Source organism: Heloderma suspectum, chromosome 1 (assembly GCF_057233095.1).
Source record: "Heloderma suspectum isolate Gila_16-S chromosome 1, 16-S_ref, whole genome shotgun sequence".
In the NCBI taxonomy this organism is placed as follows: domain Eukaryota; kingdom Metazoa; phylum Chordata; class Lepidosauria; order Squamata; family Helodermatidae; genus Heloderma; species Heloderma suspectum.
Genome location: NC_139458.1, coordinates 122,775,814 through 122,796,357, shown reverse-complemented (window position 1 = coordinate 122,796,357; position 20,544 = coordinate 122,775,814). Strand labels below are relative to the sequence as shown.

Genomic DNA, 20,544 nt, shown 5'->3' with positions numbered 1-20,544 from the left:
CTGCTATAAATCTGTGCTTCACACGATGGGCGAGTATTTAGTTTGTTTAAATCTCTTCACTGAAACAATGAGCTCTCCCCCCCGTTCCTTGTGTTTCAAAAAAGTCCTACAATTCCCAGCATTCCCCAGCCAGCTAAGGTGTGCTGGCTGGGGAATGCTGGGAGTTGTAGGACCTTTTTCTGTCTAAACATGCATAGGATTATGCCCTGAATTTTACAAACCACTAAATTTGACTGTGTTGTAGGTATGGATACGAAAGCACAGTTCCCTTAAAATAAACTGGGTAAGAGAGGGATTGTTTTGACCTGAGTTGATAACATTGCTGCAGTTAAACATGTGCTCTTAAAATCCACTGCTCTTTTGCCATTTATTCTTGAATATATTCAAGAGCAGGCCTTTCAAATATGCTTACAATCTTTCACCCCTGCCACTGAAGCCTCAAATGGTGCCCCTAATAACATTACTTTTAAACTGAACAAGCTCTAGTTATAAATTAATGGAGTACTATGAGGTAAATACATCTCATCATACTTAAGAACACCTTGCATCAAATAAATGTAACATGGACACCTGATGTCACACATCAGTAATGAATGGCCACTGGCTGCTTTGTAATTTCCTCCCCATTTTATCTTTTGGAACCCTTTCAAGTATAATTGACTTAAATTAAAGTGGCTTAAAGTGCTCATTGACTCTGAGCTGTATCTCAGATGCAGAGGAATGAGGATATAACTGGCGGGTTGCTGTGTAGTTTAGACTGACTGCAGCAAAGAAGCAGGACATGCCCAGGCTTGCATTTCTCAGTCTTTGGGCTTCTCCATATGGGGCTTTTATCCTGCTATTGAGATTGGTTACTCATGGAAGTTTGTGGGTCCTTTACATGATGTTGTCAACCTCCAGCGGCTCTTCTGTGGTTTCCAACCATTTCCGCAGCTTAATTTGAAACAGAAATAATGAGCTAATTAAAAAAAAAAACACAATTTGAATTTGTCTGTGTAAAGATGGAGTTGTGCTATAACAGCAGTACTATCTAGTGGCTATATAATGTAACATATAGAACTTGCAGATAAAGGTGGGGGGGGGGAGAGGATGTGTGTGTGAAGGAGCCGATCTTAATCCTACAAAGAATCTGGAAGCAGAAGCTCCAGTAAACTTGCAGGATAAAAAGTCTGGTGGGGAGAAGCTCTTTCACTCATTTGTTTGAGGGCTGGGATGGGTATTTCATTGATGTGTCCTCTCCCCAGCAAGAAGAACCAAGGATGACAGGAATTTTTAGTGGGATGGGATCTTATGTCCTTAATGGCAGCATGAGAACATTCCCTGTCACAGAGTGAGACAATCTGTTCTTTTCTTATAATCCTGAGGGGGTGGACAGCCCTAGTTGTGAGTGGCCTAATTTTGCCATTCTGGATCTGAATACCAAACAAGAGTTCCATTGGGCAAAATTAGCAGTGTGCTGGTTTGTCCTGACTGTTTCCTTTCACTTCTGACTTCACCATGACATGACTAGGCCACTCCTGTTTTTTTGCTCTTCTAATGTGCTTTTTGCCTACCAGGGTTGAGTGAATACAGCTATGCCCCAAATGCAAAAAAAGAGAGTCTTATGATACATTAAAAGACCAACACATTTATTATAGCATAAGTTTTCATGAACTGGCGTCCACGGCATCAGAAGCATCTGCCACAAGAACCTTCATTCTTTTTGCTGCAGCAAACTAATATTGGAAAATGTTACCAAATGGAAGTTAATTTGCCACAGAATGAATGTAGGAACCTACTAATCTAGTCATTGGTATAATCCTGCCATTGGTGAGGAGAAATATTCTATTAGTCTGATTCCCCAAATTTCTGGGATGAATATAGATGACCATCTACTAAGTAGCAGCTTGCCGCTTTTTGTGCCTGCCGGGACTGGCCCTACCATTAGGTAGAATGAGGCAGTCACCTCAAGCAGCAAACGCTGGGAGGCAGCAGCAAGTATCTGAGAGAGCTGTGTGCCAGGCAGCCTGCTCCCTAAGTCAGCCTGCTATCTTCAGATGCAGTGGAAGACACTGTCCCACCCTCAGTGCTGAAGGAAGTTTCAACTGCCAGTCCAGTTGGCTTTTGTACATGGAATTGGAGGGGGCACCATCTTGTTCTTTTGCCTCAGGTAGCAAAATGTCTTGGCCCAGCCCTAGTGCCTGACTAGCTAGCACAAATGGACTTCAAGCCAATGACCAATCTCAATGACAATTCCAGGTGTCAGGCTGAACATCTTAACATGCTTTGGCACTCTTGTTCCTCATGAACTAGTTTCCTTGGGAACACAGTCTGCCAACCATATACAACCATGTAGACCCATGGCTGCAGGAGACTGTGGTTTGGTTTTTATCTTTTTGACATAAGGCAACTGTAATCTGTACAGCATCAGAGAAAGCAACTAATTGGAGGGGTTGTAAAAAGAGTGACAGAAGATTCCCCCTAAGGGAAGCCTTTCCCAATCTGTGCCCTCCAGACGTGTTAGACTACAACTCTCAGCCAGCATGGCTGGCTAGGGGTTGCTGGGAGTTGTAGACCAACACATCTGGAGGGCATGAGTTGGGGAAGGCTTCCCTAATGGCTATAGGATAACCTACCAAATCAGGCAGACTTTACAAAGCTTAATGAATGGCTCCAGCTATTTCTCACTTTAAATGAGGTACACTGCCAGCTTCAAAGATTACTGTTCCAGGAAATGTAACTGCTTAAAAATATCATTTGCTTGAATGGAGATTTGTCAGGAGACCATCCGAAAATTTCAGGTGAAAATGAAGAAGATATTTCTTTGTGACTTGCTACTTAGGGGTTGTTTATACATGCCTGTAAACCCCTTGGTTGCAAAACACTTGATAATTTCTGGCTTGACTGTAACTGTCTCCCTTGAAAAAGGTTGTTTGTGTTGACATCCAGTGATGTGAAAGTCCTGTGTGTAATCATTAACTTCCAATGGCTCATTCACACATGCAAGTCATGCCTTGATGCTACAGTAAATAAGTCAGGAAGGTGCATTTGAATTGACATTCTGAAGACCAGGCTTACTTACTTCTGAGTCACTGGGACAGTTCTGCTTTAAGGGACCAGAAGTTCTACAATATCGGGCACCAATTCATGGTATCCATGTAGCTGAAAACTACTGGTGTAGGGCTGGCACAAGCTATTCAGTGCGTGTGGCTGGTTTCCCACATTCACTATGGGGATGCCCTTGGAGGAAGTGCCCCTGCCTTTCTACAGGATATTTCCCAAACTTCCCACATTCCTGGTTGTCTTTCATTTGTAGAAGTTGTGTAGAATGTCCTGTTTCTGTTTTCCCATAGACATCTGGTTGGCCACTGTAGGAAACAAGATTCTCCTTCTGGACTATAACATAGACCTTTCTATTGATCCAGTAGGACTCTTCTTATGTTCCTAGTCTCTCTCTGCAGACTGTGCAGGTGTTGTGAAACTGATGACACCTCAGAAAAAGCATGAAAAATAATTGAGACAGATGGGATATAACTGCTCTATTTCTTTAGCATTTGCAAACTTCAAAGGTCACAGCAAACATTAATAAATATAATATTTTGGCCATGAGACAAAGGAGGCAAAAGGTGTTGTCCAGAAAGCATGTGTTCTGGTGCAATATTATTGACATTAAAATTGATAGGACTCCTTTAGAGTAAGTAAGTTGTGCTTGCCCAGTTCAAGGACTTCCTAACAATGAATTTGTACTACCGTTCTGAGTTATGTTCTGAAATGGTTCCTTTGTGAAGGCATGAATTCAGTGGATATCTTGTCTGTGTTTTCAAATGTTTTGAAGTTTGCAGTTTTAATAACTAGGCCAAGATTACACCAGAGAAGTCCTTCTGTCAGCCAGCTATATGAAAACTTCCTGGGAGTAAAATCTATTAAACATTTTCCAAATCAATATAAAGTTTTGTTATTGGGTATACAGATGTATTGCTTTGTTTAATAAGAAGTCCAAAAAACTGCCTGCTAGGGAAGATAGGCAAGCACCTGGTTTAAATTAGCATATATATATATATATATATATATATATATATATATACACATGCCTGCACGGTGCATATAAAAGTAATTGACACTCCAGATTAATGATGCTGAGTTGCTCTGGATGAAATGTACAAATCCTCTCATGCTGTGGTCAAGCGTAACTGATACGATTCTCTTCCTGTAATTAAGCCTGAGTTCTTCAGAAAATTGCTGCTTTCACTTCCAGCAGTGAAATGTGCTGGCAATGTCATGCTGTTCTCCACTGCCTTGGGAAATGGTCTCCCACAGCACGCCCACAATATTTCATTCATTCAATAAGGGATATGCTTGGACTGTTCTTACCAAAGAGTGCACTTAGATAGACAGCTTTTTTATTGCCTTAGGTAAGTTTCCTCTCTGGAAAAGTACTTGCTGCTTCATGACTGGCTAAGTTTGATGTAGCCTTCCCCAACCTGGTGCCCTCCAGGTGTGTTGGACTACAACTCCCAGAATCCCCCAGACAACACGCCAGGTTGGGGAAAGCTACTCTAGAATCATGAAATAGGTTTAGTTTCTCCTAAAAGAAATGGATAGACAAAATTACCAAGGTGTCCAGGTGAATGGGTGTGCAGGTGCACATTCATCAGTAATGACAAAAGAAAAAGGCTCCAGTCATAGGCGAAGGTGGGACAACAGTGAGGTGGAAGGACAGCACAAGACATCACTTTAAGTTACAAGATTTTGTGCAAACCCCCCTCAGCTATGAAGCAGCATAAACAGTGGCATGCTATGACCAACAATGTGGATAGGCTCTGTTCCATGTGCAAAGATTGGCAGCAGATCACATGAAAACTGTAGCTCTGGTTACACCACAGTTCTCATCATACTCAAGAGCTAGATATAGATATTAGTTTATTCCCTGGGAGTTACTGGTCCATGTCTGACCTTTTGGCAATCTAGTTGAATCTTGCATTTTAGATAACATGGACCTTTCTGCTTAAAAAAATGTCATGATTCAATGCCATGGTTTCAGCAATCCATTTTTCTTTTGAATGGCTGGACTAGTTCTGAGCTTTCAACTCCTTGCACCTACAGCTTTCTCTAAAGCATTACATAGCTGGATACACAGTCAAAAGCAGTACTTGAAAGAATCTGGATCTGCTATGAAAGCAAGCTTTATGTAGCTTTGTTTTGAAGTGGACCAGAATAATTAAAATTCAATTTGTACTTTCTTAGTTTTCAACTTTGACTTTATGGAGGGGGAAATGGAAATAAGGAAAGAATGATTCAATTTATCGGAAAAAAATACATCTTGTTTCTTCAAAGGACCAACAGGAAGTACAACCTCTTTAGTAGAAAAGAAATTAACAGTAGCCACATCTTCCCCTTTCCTTTCCTTTTGTGTCTAACCTATATGTTATGCAACATCTACTTGTTGATGCTGTATAAATATTAATCCATTTTTTACCCAAATTATTTGCAGCTCCCTGCAAAAGAGTGACAGAAATAACCAATACTATATCAATATAAAAACAAGTTAGAAAGCAAATATCAAACAATTCATGTGATGTTAACACATCATTAAAATATACTTAATTTAATATGTAATTTCATACAATGAAATAAAGAAATGTCAAGGAAAATTAAAAGCATGCAAGGGGAAATGAAGGTAGAAAAGAAGACAAACGAAAGGTAGGGGCAGGGGAAAGTTAAGTTAAATGCTGAATTACTATATTAATGGAAATACTAATGCTATATCATATAATATTTAATAACCTATATCTAGGTTTACTTGAACTTCCAGAAGGCTTTTGACACAGTCCCTCACCAAAGACTCCTAAGCAAACTTAGGAGTCAGGGAATAAGAGGACAGGTCCTCTTAGGGATCAGTAACTGGTTAAAGGACAGAAAGCAGAGTATAAGAATAAATGGTAAATTCCCCTAATAGAGGGAATTCAAGTCTATGCCCCAACCACTGAGGCCGAAGAAGCTGAGGTTGATCGGTTCTATGAAGACCTACAACACCTTCTAGAACGAACACCAAAAAAAGATGTCCTCTTCATCATAGGGGATTGGAATGCTAAAGTAGGAAGTCAAGAAATCACCGGGATAACAGGCAAGCATGGCCTTGGTGTACAAAATGAAGCAGGACAAAAGCTAATAGAGTTTTGCCAAGAGAACATGCTGATCATAGCAAGCACTCTTTTCCAACAGCACAAGAGGCGACTCTACACATGGACATCACCAGATGGTCAATATCGAAATCAGATTGATTATGTCCTTTGCAGCCAAAGATGGAGAAGCTCCAAACAGTCAGTAAAAACAAGACCTGGAGCTGACTGTGGCTCAGATCATGAGCTGCTTCTTGCAAAATTTCGGCTTAAATTGAAGAACGTCGGGAAAACCACTAAACCGTTCAGGTATGACCTAAATCATATCCCTGATGAATATACAGTGGAGGTGAGGAATAGATTTCAGGGATTAGACCTGATAGACAGAGTGCCTGAGGAGCTATGGACGGAGGTCCTTAACATTGTTCAGGAGGCAGCAACTCAATCCATCCCAAAGAAAAAGAAATGCAAGAAAGCCAAGTGGCTGTCTGATGAGGCTTTACAAGTAGCTCACGAAAGAAGGGAAGCGAAAAGCAAGGGAGAAAGGGGAAGATATATCCAACTGAATGCAGAGTTCCAGAGAATAGCAAGGAGAGACAAGAAGGCCTTCTTCAATGAACAATGCGAAGAAATCGAGGAAAACAACAGAATGGGAAAGACTAGAGATCTCTCCAAGAAAATTGGAGATCTCAAGGGAACATTTTGTGCAAAGACGGGCATGATAAAGGACAAAGAAGGCAGGGACCTAACAGAAGCAGATGAGATTAAGAAGAGGTGGCAAGAATACACAGAAGAACTATACAGGAAAGATCTGAATGTCCCTGACAGCCATGATAGTGCGGTCACTGAACTTGAGCCGGACATCCTAGAGAGTGAAGTCAAGTGGGCCTTAGGAAGCATTAGTAACAACAAAGCTAGCGGAGATGACAGTATTCCAGCTGAGCTATTTAAAATCCTAAAAGATGATGCTGTTAAAGTGCTGCATTCAATATGCCAACAAATCTGGAACACTCAACAGTGGCCACAAGACTGGAAAAGGTCAGTTTACATTCCAATTCCAAAGAAGGGCAACGCCAAAGAGTGTTCAAACTACTGCACAATTGCGCTCATTTCACATGCCAGCAAGGTGATGCTCAAAATCCTACAAGCTAGGCTTCAGCAGTATGCGAACCGAGAACTACCGGAAGTACAAGCTGGGTTTCGAAGAGGCAGAGGAACTAGAGATCAAATCGCCAACATTCGCTGCATCATGGAGAAAGCAAGAGAATTCCAGAAAAACGTCTATTTCTGCTTCATTGACTACGCTAAAGCCTTTGATTGTGTGGATCACAACAAACTGTCGCAAATTCTGAAAGTGATGGGAGTACCAGACCACCTTACCTGTCTCCTGAGAAACCTGTACGAGGGTCAAGAAGCAACAGTAAGAACCAGACATGGAACAACCGAGTGGTTCAAAATTGGGAAAGGAGTACGACAAGGCTGCATATTGTCACCCTGCTTATTTAACTTATATGCAGAGTACATCATGAGAAATGCCGGGTTGGATGAATCAGAGGTCGGAATTAAGATTGCTGGGAGAATTATCAACAACCTCCGATATGCAGACAATACCACCCTAATGGCAGAAAGCGAAGAGGATCTAAAGAGCCTCTTGTTGAGGGTGAAAGAGGAGAGTGCAAAAGCTGGTTTGAAACTCAACATTAAAAAAACGAAGATCATGGCATCTGGCCCCGTCACTTCCTGGCATATAGAAGGGGAAGAAATGGAAGCAGTGACAGATTTTACTTTCTTGGGCTCCAAGATCACCGCAGACGGTGACTGTAGCCATGAAATTAAAAGACGCTTGCTCCTTGGGAGGAAAGCTATGGCAAACCTAGACAGCATAGTAAGAAGCAGAGACATCGCCTTGCCGACCAAGGTCCGTCTAATCAAAGCTATGGTTTTCCCAGTAGTAATGTATGGCTGTGAGAGCTGGAGTATAAGGAAGGCTGAGCGCCGAAGAATTGATACTTTCGAACTGTGGTGCTGGAGAAGACTCTTACGAGTCCCCTGGACTGCAAGGAGGTCTAATCAGTCCATCCTAAAGGAAATCAACCCTGACTGCTCATTGGAAGGACAGATACTGAAGCTGAAGCTCCAATATTTTGGCCATGTGAAGAGAAAACTCCCTGGAAAAGACCCTGATGCTGGGAAAGACTGAAGGCAAAAGGAGAAGGGGACGGCAGAGGATGAGATGGCTAGATAGCATCACCGATGCAATGAATATGAACTTGAGCATGCTCCGGGAGAGAGCGCAGGACAGGAAGGCCTGGCGTGCTATGGTCCATGGGGTCACGAAGAGTCGGACATGACTGAACGACTGAACAACAACAAAATAGTGGGGTCCCACAGGGATCTGTATTGGGACCAATGCTTTTCAACTTGTTCATAAATGATCTGGAATTAGGAGTGGCCACGTTTGCAGATGACACCAAATTATTTAGGGTGGTTAAAAAGGGATGGTGAGGAGCTCCAAAAGGCTCTCTCCAAATTGGGAGAATGGGCATCCAAATGGCAAATGCGGTTCAGTGTAAGTGTAAAGTGATGCACATTGGGGCAAAATATCCCAACTTCAAGTATAACCTGATGGGATCTAAGCTAGCAGTGACTGACAAAGAAAGAGATGTTGAGATTGTGGTGGACAGCTCGATCAAAATGTCAAACCAGTGTGCAGCTGATGTAAAAAAGGCAAACTCCATATTAGGCATAATTAGGAAAGGAACTGAGAATAGAACTGCCAATATGATACTGCCCTTATATAAATCTATGGTGCAACAGTTCTGTGTACAGTTCTGGTCACTACACCAAAAAAAGATATTGTAGAGCTGGAAAAAAGGCAAAAAAGGGCAAGTAGAATGATCAAAAGGGCTGGAGCAGCTCCCCTGAGGGAAGATTACAATAGCTGGATTATTTAGAGTAGAAAAAGGCGAGTAAGGGGAGATATGATAGAGGTGTACAAAATTATGCATGGTGTGGAGAATAAGGAGGCAATTTTCTCCTTCTCTCATAATACTCATCCCATGAAGCTGATTGGTGAACAGATAAAAGGAAGTACTTCTTCAAACAGCATATATTCAAACTATACATCACAAGATGTATAGAAAGCAATGGTATTCCCCGTAGTAACCTATGGCTGCGAGAGCTGGACCATAAGGAAGGCTGAATACACAAACCTTTTACTGTGGGCAGCTGCATGTTGAGGTCCCTCGGGACAGATGATGCAATTGCCACTTCACAGCCATCCCTGGTTTTCTCCCAGGAAATGCGGATTTCCAAGGAGGCGTTTTGCTGCAATGTTTTTCATTTGCTGTGGGTTTCCTGCAGTTGCGAACCATCTGTCCCTTCCCCAAACCGACTTCACATTTTGCTGTGGGCATGTTGTAGGCATGCGTAGTGCTTGCATCACTCTGTGACGCCCCTTTACTCCCCCCATCCCTTCGCAGCTGCGCAGTTACAGAGGCACAGAGAGGCATTTTAATTTATTTAATCACACGCACATTTTTGCAACTTTATATCTTCACAATGGTTGTTGTGTACTCAGTGCCCAAGGTCTGGCGGGGGGTCTTGGGGGAGGACCAACTTTACTCCAGCCACCATTTCGGAGCAATGGGTAGGCACGTACCACTCACATGAACCATCGCGAGAGTCTCAGGCTGGAGAGCTGACAAACAGATGGCATGGAAATGAAGGGACATAGAACACTCTCTTTTTACCTGACGACGGATGGAAAGACACAAGAGAACCCATAAAATACAGAACAGCCATTGCAGTGTTGCACGCCCATGCTCACAGGCCTGCACAGCTGCGCAATAAAGAATAATGGCCAAAAAAAAGGGCACAGACTCTGTTAGGGAAGCGCATAGTAAATCATGAGTGTATTGCAGCAGAAGCTAATTCAAAGCTGCAATGCTGCGCAGTTGTGTCGGGGTGGAGGGTGAAAGTGGTGTCATGTAGATGGGGCCCGGATGCCTCTATGCTACCTCCAGTATCAGAGGCAGTAAGCCTATGTGCACCAGTTGCTGGGGAACATGGTCGGGAGGGTGCTGTTGCCCTCATGTCCTGCTTGTCAGTTTCCCATCAACAGCTTGTCAGCCACTATGTGAACAGAATTCTGTACGAGATGGACCCTTGGTCTGATCCAGCATGGCTCTTATGTTCTTCTGTTCTAAATATGCTAGCCATGTTGATTTTTAAAAGTATCAATTTTAACCATATGATAAATTGCATGGTCAGGTAATCACATTCTTCTGCGTTTCTGCAGGATATTATAAAAGCTCAATGATGACTCTTCCTCTCTTTTATTATTAATGTGTTCTTTACTAATTTATTTATAATAGTTATATCCTACCTCATCCTATGCTTGAGGCAGCTCACAACAACAATTCAAATCAACACTATAATTAATAATAGTTAAATACAGGTGAAATATTTCTTTAAAAAACAGTAGTATTAAATATTTCTCTAGGCTGCAGCTCCCAAACACTTCTAAATAAGTGGAACTTGCTGCCCACTGTAAAGGGCATTAGAGATATACTTCCATTAACTTCCTCTGGGAAGCTTTTCTACAAACCTCGGGCTACCACCAATACAGCCCTGCTGATCTCTTGACCTCATAGAATGATAGAGCAGGGCACCTGATGCAGATCTTAATTGGTGGGAGGCACATATGGGGAGTGTTGGGCTCACGAGTATAGATCGCATACCATGAAGAGCTTTAAAAACAACAGCAGTTTGGACTGGACCTAGAACCTAATTGGTTGCCATTGCAATTGCTGCAGAATTGGAAGCTTATGTTCAAATCTGCATACATCCTTCAGAAGGCGAAAACCAGCATTTTGCACCAGCTGAAGCTCCTGAGTTATCTTCAAGGAAAGCCATGCATAGAGAAGAACACGTTACAGTCATCAGTCAGATTGCAAGGGCATGTGAGAATGGCAAAATCCCTCTTCTCTAAGAAGAGGTGCAGCCTACATAGTAGATTTAACTGATAAGAGGCTAATTTGGCCAGCTTGATTGATAACTGGCAAATAGAGGGAGAAAATGTGGAGGCAGTGACAGACTTTGTATTTCTAGGTGCAAAGATTACTGCAGATGCTGACTGCAGCCAGGAAATCAGAAGATGTTTACTTCTTGGGAGGACAGCAATGACAAATCTTGATAAAATAGTTAAGAGCAGAGACATGACACTGACAACAAAGGTCCGCATAGTTAAAGCAATGGTATTCCCTGTAGTAACCTATGGCTGCGAGAGCTGGACCATAAGGAAGGCTGAGTGAAGGAAGATAGATGCTTTTGAACTGTGGTGCTGGAGGAAAATTCTGAGAGTGCCTTGGACTGCAAGAAGATCAAACTAGTCCATACTCCAGGAAAGAAAGCCAGACTGCTCACTTGAGGGAATGATATTAAAGGCAAAACTGAAGTACTTTGGCCACATAATGAGAAAACAGGATACCCTGGAGAAGATGCTGATGCTAGGGAAAGTGGAAGGCAAAAGAAAGAGGGGCCAACCAAGGGCAAGATGGATGGATGATATTCTGGAGGTGACACACTTGACCTTGGGGGAGCTGGGGGTGGCGACGGCCGACAGGAAGTTCTGGCATGGGCTGGCCCATGAAGTCACGAAGAGTCGGAAGCGACTGACCGAATAAACAACACCACCACATGCATCTCCAGGCATAGTACTAGGTCTAGAGGTCCCCCCAGGCTGTGATGATGTTCCTATGGGACAATAACAATCCCATCAATCACAACAATGGAACCTGAGACTGAATGTCCATTCTGATATGTCACAGCTGGTATGCATGTGTTGTGGATGTGGGTTTCCAAGAAAATTTGGAATTGGGTCATTTCCAAGGTGGGTCAGATTAATTTGCATAAGGTCATTTGCATAGGAAATTTTTCAGTTGAAAATGTTCTGATGCCCTGGAGAGATCTAATTTATCATGTTTATTTTACTTCTGTTTAGTGAACAAAAAAGCTTTTAAAAAGTAGCCCATGTTAAATTTTTTGTCCCACAAGTATCTGACCTGTAATACTTGAGCAGGGAAAACAAAGCACACTTAATATGATTTAAATGTTATATTACATGGTAAGTTTGATTGGAACATTTGTAAAAATGTGAAAACAATATTATGTTATTTCCTTAATTCTTTAAATTTAAGAAAAAACCAAAGGTACTGAAAAATGTTGATACGCTAATTAGTTTTAGCAACTTGAAGAAATGTGCATGATATGTTGACAACCATTCATCTAGTTTGCTTTCACTATTTAGTTGTTTCATTTCACTCTGAGACATGTATTGGAAATGACATATATGTATGCTAGGGATACTTACCTGAACAACATTAATTACAACTTTGAAACTGTCAAGCTTGCCTAATATTGTATTTGAAATTGGCGTCAATTCATTTTTACTAGTGAACTTATGAAATTGACATTTTTCCAAGGAAAAATTAAGCACTGGAAAAAGTTCCACCCCACATCACCGTGTATGCGCCAGATAGAAAGTCAACAGGGATTTGGTGGACCTGATTCGAGGAAAGAGAGAGGAAGAGTCAGCTCAGGTAGACAGAAAGAACAAGACTTTAAGGGGCATATGGGGAATTTTCTATTTATAATTTGTGTTGAGAACAGAAAGCAAGAAGAACTAGCCTCATCTAGCAAATAATATTGTGAACTGCCCAGAGAGCCTTGGCTATTGGGTGGTATAACAATGTAATAAAACATAATAAAAATGTAATAAATAAATTATAGCATAACCATGTCAGTTTCTGCTAGATCATGGGTAGGCAACCAGATGCCTTCCTGATGTTTTAGACTACAACTCCCATCAGCCTCAGACAGCATAGCGAATGGTCAGGAATTATGGGAGTTGTAGTCCAAAACATCTGGAGGGCCCCAGGTTGCCTATTCCTATGCTAGATCACTTCCTTCCCAAAGCCTTCTGTTTCCAGTGCTGCACATACATTTTCTTCATCAATATGACGCTGCTAATTGTATCATTAAATAACTCAGTTTTCTGTTTTAAGATGTACTCTGATCCTCGAGTATTGATGGATGTGGCTTTGGTACTGGGTAGAAAATAGAGACATTCCATCCAGCAGTAGTTTTTACTTTATGTCTGTACAATGACTGCTATACAGATGCAGCTGTCAGTTCTACATTTGAGTTGTTTTGAGATCACCGGGGAAGCCACATTAAGTAGTTTTGTCTCTGATGGGTGATGCACAATGAATAGCTACAGAGCACAAAACAAACTTTGCAGTATAAATGTTTATGGCAGACTGTTGTAGACTCATTGGTTTATACACAGTATAAAATGGGTTGTACGTGACTGCTCAAAGGCAGTTCCACTCAAGTCAATCCCTGCTTGGTTCAAGACTTTACGCAATACATTAAGCTTTTCGCAGAAATGCTTATGACTCGGACTAACAAAGTTTATCTGTTGCCTAACAGAGTTTATCTTTGGAGAGGGCTTCAAAGATGTCAGTCTGTGTGATGAGGCAGGATCCCACCCAAGCTATATGTAAACAGGATGGCATTTAGCAGATAGAGTCCATAAACAGATTTTGCCAGCAGATTAATAGGCAGTAGGGGAGGCAGGGGGAGGGTCTCATGAGGTATGATGCTGTTCTACATCTGTTCATGTAACGATGGGATAATCCGGGGCAGAACAGAAGGGGGATGTATCCCCCTGCAACTTTAGATGTTTGAGGATATGATTAACTTCATCTTCCCTGGTCTTTCGTAAAACCCATGGCTGTTCTCTAAAGATGGTCGGAAGAAAGGTATTCGCTTTTGCCAATACTTTCTCACTTTTAAATGGCTACCAGGGAAGTTAGACTAATGGTGGTGGGTCCAGCTACATTTGAATCCACTAACTTAAAAACAAACAATTGCAGAACCATAAAAATTAGAACTATAAACTGATTGACGATTCTGCAATTGATCAGTCATCACCTTTCAACCAATTCATTAATTAAGCTTAAATATATTTGCATGTTACCAATTTAAGGGGCTGTCGGTCATGCTTGGATGTTCTGTTTCACTCCTTTTTACAGTAACACACTAGGATCAAAATATTCTAAAAAAAGGGTTTGCTTTTTAATTACAGCTTATTATCTTTACCAGGGGCTGACCAATATTTTTGCCTCATGATGGGCACATTTGGAAATCTGAGAAACGGTCATGAGCAGTTTCTACAAAATGGCTGCCTTAGGGGCCTGCCTAGTCACAAATTGGCTGCTGTGGTGGCCTAGCTAGTCACATAGGACAAGTAACTTCTCCAAGAAACTAAGGGTAAGGCAGAGGTTGTATTTCAGCCCCAAATGCCAAACCAAATATTTGTCCCCACAAAGCACAACAAAACATCCATTTCACAGAAAGAAAACTGGTGATACTCTGAAAAACCCACCCTGTAAAAAGCGAACAGGGAAAAATAGCCACCAAAAGCAAACAGACAGGGAAAACTAACCTCCCTCTAAAAACCAAAATCATGCAGCCAAAATTACTCCTCTCTCAAAACTCATATAGAAAGTCAAAACTACCCCTACCCCTCCCAACCCCCTACACCCCCCCACCCCAACTCCCACAAATAACCAAAACCACACAGGCAAAAAGACTTAACAAGTGCCAAAAAAAAAACCCCACAGGCAAACTACAAAAACATAACATACCCCCAAACTCAGGCAAAACACACCCATTCCCCTCCCCAACCACTATGCTTTACGAGCCCGCAGTGTCCCTCTTTTTTTCTTTAAAAAAACAGCTTTAGCTAGCTGGCTAGACAATGTGGCAAAGGAGCTCACTGGCCAGTCGCTGCCCTGCCCTCTTCCTTTCCTCTCGGAAGAATGGTCTGGGCCCACGTGCGGTCCTGAAGCATACTGAAGAAAGGAAAGGAAGTGGGCAGGGCAGTGGCAGGCCACAGATCTGCTTTGCAGCTGCCAAAGATTTTTTAAAAAGTTTTAATCTTTATTTTTAAAAATATAATTGGTAGTGGCAGGAAAGTATAAAAGGTGTCTTAGGGGGTTTCTGGGGATACTGTGATGCCTGCAGACACTGCATTGCTGACCACAGGCCTTTACCAAATCAAATGCTCCCCCCCCCACACCCCCACACCATACCATACCAATTAAAGCCTTAGCTGACTCAGCCATTGATTAGACTAATTAAAGACTGCCAGTGCCCAAGCATAATTTTTCTGGGCCCAGTACTACAAAACAGTAGCACAGGCCCCCTCCCTCCTCTCCCCCATGAAAGGCCTTGTCTGTTTTGAAAAACCGGAGCTGATTAGTATCCTTTAGTTTCTTTTAGTTCCCCTTGTTTAAACTCCCTCCTGTTTCCGGCTTCCTGATTTGTACTTAAAGCCAGACTTGGCAGTATGTATATTCATTATACAGGAGTGACAATTGCCCTTTAGATGCTATTCCCTATCTCTGGGATCTAGTGTCCATTCTTCTGTGCCTTCTGGAGACCAAAGGCCTAACTCATTTACTCATGCATGTTCTGGGGTCTGTAAATCAGGGTGGGCAGAAGGTAAATCGAAATCTACTGGTAGATCTCTGAGTGGTTTCTACTAGATCAGCAAAGGTTGCTTCAGGCAAGATCTAGTTCTTAGGGCGCAGCCCTATGCATGTTTAGACCGAAGAAAAGCCCTACATCCAGCATTCCCCAGCCAGCCTGGTTGGCTCGCTGGGTTATGCTGAGAGTTGTAGGACTTTTTTTCTGGTCTAAACATGCATAGGATTGTGCCCTTAGCCTCAGTTTTTTTCCTCATAGTAATAGGCTTTTATGCATTTTTGAGCAACATTATGCCAAGGTTACACCACTGGGACTACTTACAATCTTTCTTTCAGGGGATACTTTGTGCTTTTACATCAGGGGTGCAGAACCAAATCCGGCCCACCTGGGCTCCCAATCCAGTTTTCTAGGATCCCCCAGAGGGCAATGCCCCCTTCCCTTGGTCGTATCACATTTTCCCCCAACCACCAATTGTCTAGTGGTTTCCCGACTTTTGTGCTCCCCCCTATGCCCCCCATTTTGAAAAGTTGAAATGCCTCTCCTAAGGTTTAGTTATTGTCAGTAAGAACTTTAGGCTAAAATACATTGGTATTTTTTGTGTTTCTGGCCCCATCGCTTTTGCCTTCAGCCCCACCCACCACTGAAATGTGGCCCCTGAGGGCAAAATGGAATTTGGCCCTTGGTTTGAAAGACGTTCTGCACCCCTGTCTTACACAGAGCTATCCCCTTCCTCTTTCCCAACACTTACCACTTGCTGGTAGCCTGGAGATCAAGTTTCATGGTGAATCTTCTCCATACAACAAGGGTGGGGGGCCTTTTACATTGGAAGGGCCAAATTCCAGTCTGGGAATATTCTTAGGGGCCACATTCCAACTGTGGATGGGGCCAAAGGCAAAATATGAAGGGCCAAAGTCAGAGTGGATGATGCAAAATGTGATCCTTACTTACTCAGAAGTAAGGAGGACAAGCCTTTGTATGCCCACTCAGGGCATCTCTACACCAGCCTAAAATTCTGCATTTAAAATGGGGCTTCCTGCTTCCATTTTAAATGCAGGATCACAACGACTCCCTTTTTCACCTGCTTCCTTTCCCCCCTCCTCTCCCCCCCCCTCCTTCTCCCTGTATCGGAGTCTTCCATTATCTTTCACTGATTTCACTCCTCTTCTTCCCGCTTTCCCTCTTTTCATGGGGGGAACTCAGGCAGAACACAACAGGGTAATTTGATAGCTCATTATCTGCGATCTATTTAAAAATGGAACAAAGGGCAATTAGTGCAGGAGACGCCTTGGAGGATCACGGCATCTTGTGAAGAGCCCGCAAACTTCCATGAAGGAGCCGTGTCAATCGCAGGATAAAAGGTCCGTGTGCTGATCGGAGAAAAGAGATTTTCCCTGCTGGGAGAGGGGCCTGGGCCTGGGCCTGGGCAAGAAGCTGTAGGGCCAGACGGGAACCCCATGGGGCAGAGGTTCCCCATGCCTGCCATACACAATTTAGGAAGCACTGAAATACAGAATAGCAGAGAGGTAATTCTACATTGGATTAAAAGTAAATTGGATTGTTGCTCCTCACGTGCATGTCTTAGTGTGGATGCAATTGTGTCAGTTTTAACTGCATTCTGATTCTTAAGCCCAACTCTGGAGTGTTTGCAAGAGACCAAGTCAATTGCCCTCGCACTCTCTCATGCACCCACATGTATGGGAAGAGTATACCAGGGCCATTTTCACGCCCTTAAATGGCAGGGCAAAGTGCCAAGTATTCAAACATACTCTCTAGTATGCCCATAATCAGTTATGTTGCACTTAAGGCTCTCCCGTCTTTGCCTACATAACCTGGAGAACAATTATCAAAAGACTGCAAACACAATCCTCAGTCATCATGGTTGGTTTTCCTGCAAAGCAGACAAAGAATGGAATCCACCAGTGTTATGAAAACTGTGCCAGGTGACTTAGGAAGCTTTGAAAGCTGTCAATATTAACTTTTCCTGAATATACACACCAAAATATGTGTCAACATGAGACCATTCTTATCTCTATATCTGGTTGGATGGAATGTCAATGTCAACACTTACAGGAATTCACCAGCAAACTCAAAAATATCCAAACCAAATTAAGGGGGAAGGGGAAAAAAAACCCCAATCAAGTTATGTATATTGCCTTTTTTGATTCTCCATAGAAAATGATAGCCACTTCTAGGTTTGTCTGCATGAAGCTGTTGTGGCTAAGAGCACACAGCATCCTTTCCCCCACTGAAGTAGAGGGCCTCAGCTTCAGCTACATCCCCTTTCTTTCTCCTTGCCTACCTTTGGGGGTGGGGGGCAGAATCTGACAGTGCAACCAAAGTGCTTCTGCCACCACCTTCCCTCATCCAGGAGGTATAATGTGCACTAATAGCATAAACAGACTGAGATGTGCCTGATCTCAGAAGCTAAGCAGGGTTAGCCTGGGTTAGTGTTTGGATGAGCGACAGCCTGGGAATCAGGCTTCCTGCACTGAGCAGGGGGTTGGACTCATTGGTCTTGTAGGCCCCTTCCAACCCTATGATTCTATGATACTGGGAGGGGGAGGGCTTCTCAAAGCAAATTCATCCAGCTCAAATTTGCTTGCAAAAACTCAAATTTACATTTTTGTAATTTGAATGGTTTTTCTGCAGCATTCCCAGTTAAGGATATTCTTAGATTCAGCATTTAAAACAAAAACAAGATAAAACATGGTGTTGAAAATGACAAGTTGATACTCCCTGTTACTCCCTTAAAACTCACCATCCTTAAGGTATCCTTGCAAATACAGTCCTATGAAGACACCAGGCCCTGAGCACTTCCACCTGCTTCTAGTTCCCAGTGTTTCATGTGCTTGCAGACTATAAAGAATGAAGAACGGGCCCCGAGCAGAGCTGGGTTGGTTTAGAAGAAGGCCTTTTCCTCACTCCAGTCTATGTTTTTGTATCCTTTGGGAGTTTGGCAATGTAGAACCTCTGCTTCCATTTATGCTGGAGGTTGCATTCCTACTATTATTTCCAGCTACCAGTTCTAGAAAATCCCAGGGATCAAGCTCACAAAATACGTTTGAAAGTTAAAATCTAGAATTGTAGCTGACTACCATATACCCCCATTCTCTTTTCAATCATGCAAAGGAAAGCAAGTATGGTGCTGAAGCTGATAAAATGTCTTGCTTAGATCTGAACGTGCTGGAAGTAAATAAATTAATGTTGAGGTATAAGATAACAAGAGAGCATTAGTTTGGTCGACACCATCCCAGAAGACTGCAATTTGTTGAAATGCCTCTGTTTGCTTGAGGCTGTTTTTGGAGGCTGATCTAATTATCATATAATCAGACATGCATTCTGGACTGTTGAAATTGCTATCTCCAGCAGTTCTCATATATATGTTGTGTTTTGATGTTCTTCAGTTGTAGCCAAGGAAAAGCCTGACTTGTTTTGGAGTTTTAGCAACAAATGGCACAATGAAGCATCTTAATGCCTTCCAAGCAACTCTTTCTTGAATGGCATCATTCGAGTCTTCTATGAAAATGACATAGCTTAATTATTCTACCAGAACAAATGGTTCTGTGACTGGCTGAAGCATAGCAATAATTAAGAAATAATCTATTTTATATGAACCATCATAAATGTTTTACAAAATGTGTTCTCTCTCTCTCTCAACTGTCCTTAAACTAAAACATAAGAAGAGCTGTGCTGGATCAGACCAAGGGTCCATCTAGTCCAGAATTCTGTGCCTACAGTGGCCAATTAGCTGTCCATGGGAAAATCCGCAAGCAGGACATGAGAGCAACAGCACCCTCCCAACCATCTTCCCCAGCAACTGATGTACATAGGTATACTGCCTCCGATATGGGAAGTAGCGTACAGCTATCAGAACTAGTAACCATTGATAGCCTTCTCCTCCAGGAATTTGTCCAATCCCCTTTTAAAGCCATCCAAATTGGTGGCCATCACTACATCTCGTGGTAGTGAATTCCAATAACTATTTGCTGTGTGAAGAAGTACTTCCTTTTATCTGTCCTGAATCTCCCACAACTGAGCTTCATGGGATGATGCCAGATTCTAGCATTATGAGAGAAGGAGAAAAATGTCTCCCAACTGAATTTCTCCACACCATGCATAATTTCGTACACCTCTAGGGAAGGGTCTGTAGCTCGGTGGTAGAACACCTGTTTTGCATGCAGAAGATCCCAGGTTTGATTCCCCAGCATCTCCAGGAAGGGCTCGAGAAATTCCTGCCTGAAACCCTGGACAGCCACTGCAAGTCAGTGTTGACAATACTCCGGTAGATGAACGGGTGGTCTGACTCAATATAGGGTAGCATTTACTCTATGGAGTAAAACACCCATTAGTGCTGTGTTCTAATGTGCTAGCAAGGATTCCCTCTTCCCCCTGCAGCTCCCTTTGTCCCCTGAAAATCTGTTCCAGCGCTGGAGGTGGCGCTGGAGGGAAAAGGGGAATCAGGAAAAATAACCTCCCCGCCTGTTCCTCCAGTGGAGCCTTGACCAGACTGTAAGTCCTTCCACGAATGGAAGAAGCCCTTCTGCAAATGGAAGGGCAAGTCTCGATCCAACCCAACATTTATGATAAAAAATGGAAATAATTGAGGAGGGCCAGAGTAAAATTATAAATGACTTTGAAAAGTTGGAGCAAAAACTAAACATAACGTGTTACAGAAGTTACATTCTTGGAGAGAAAACTCAGATGTGAAACAAAGTTGGGGCAGGGGGAGACTGGTTAGGCTGTAACAACGCTGTGAAAATTTCCAAAAGGGTATGGTGAATTACAGTGTAAATATAAGTGATCTATGTGATGCTCTTCTTTCAACTACTAAGGCAAATTCACCTACAGGGTTACATTAACAGAAACATTGAATGTATACAAGACCTGG

General features: G+C 42.6%; 1 protein-coding gene across 5 annotated transcripts in view; it reads left to right on the top strand.

The window, feature by feature from the left end:
• The window catches only part of SLC67A1 (solute carrier family 67 member 1), a 103,548-nt gene that overhangs the window by 26,364 nt on the left and 56,640 nt on the right, over window positions 1-20,544 (top strand). The window lies entirely within an intron of this gene.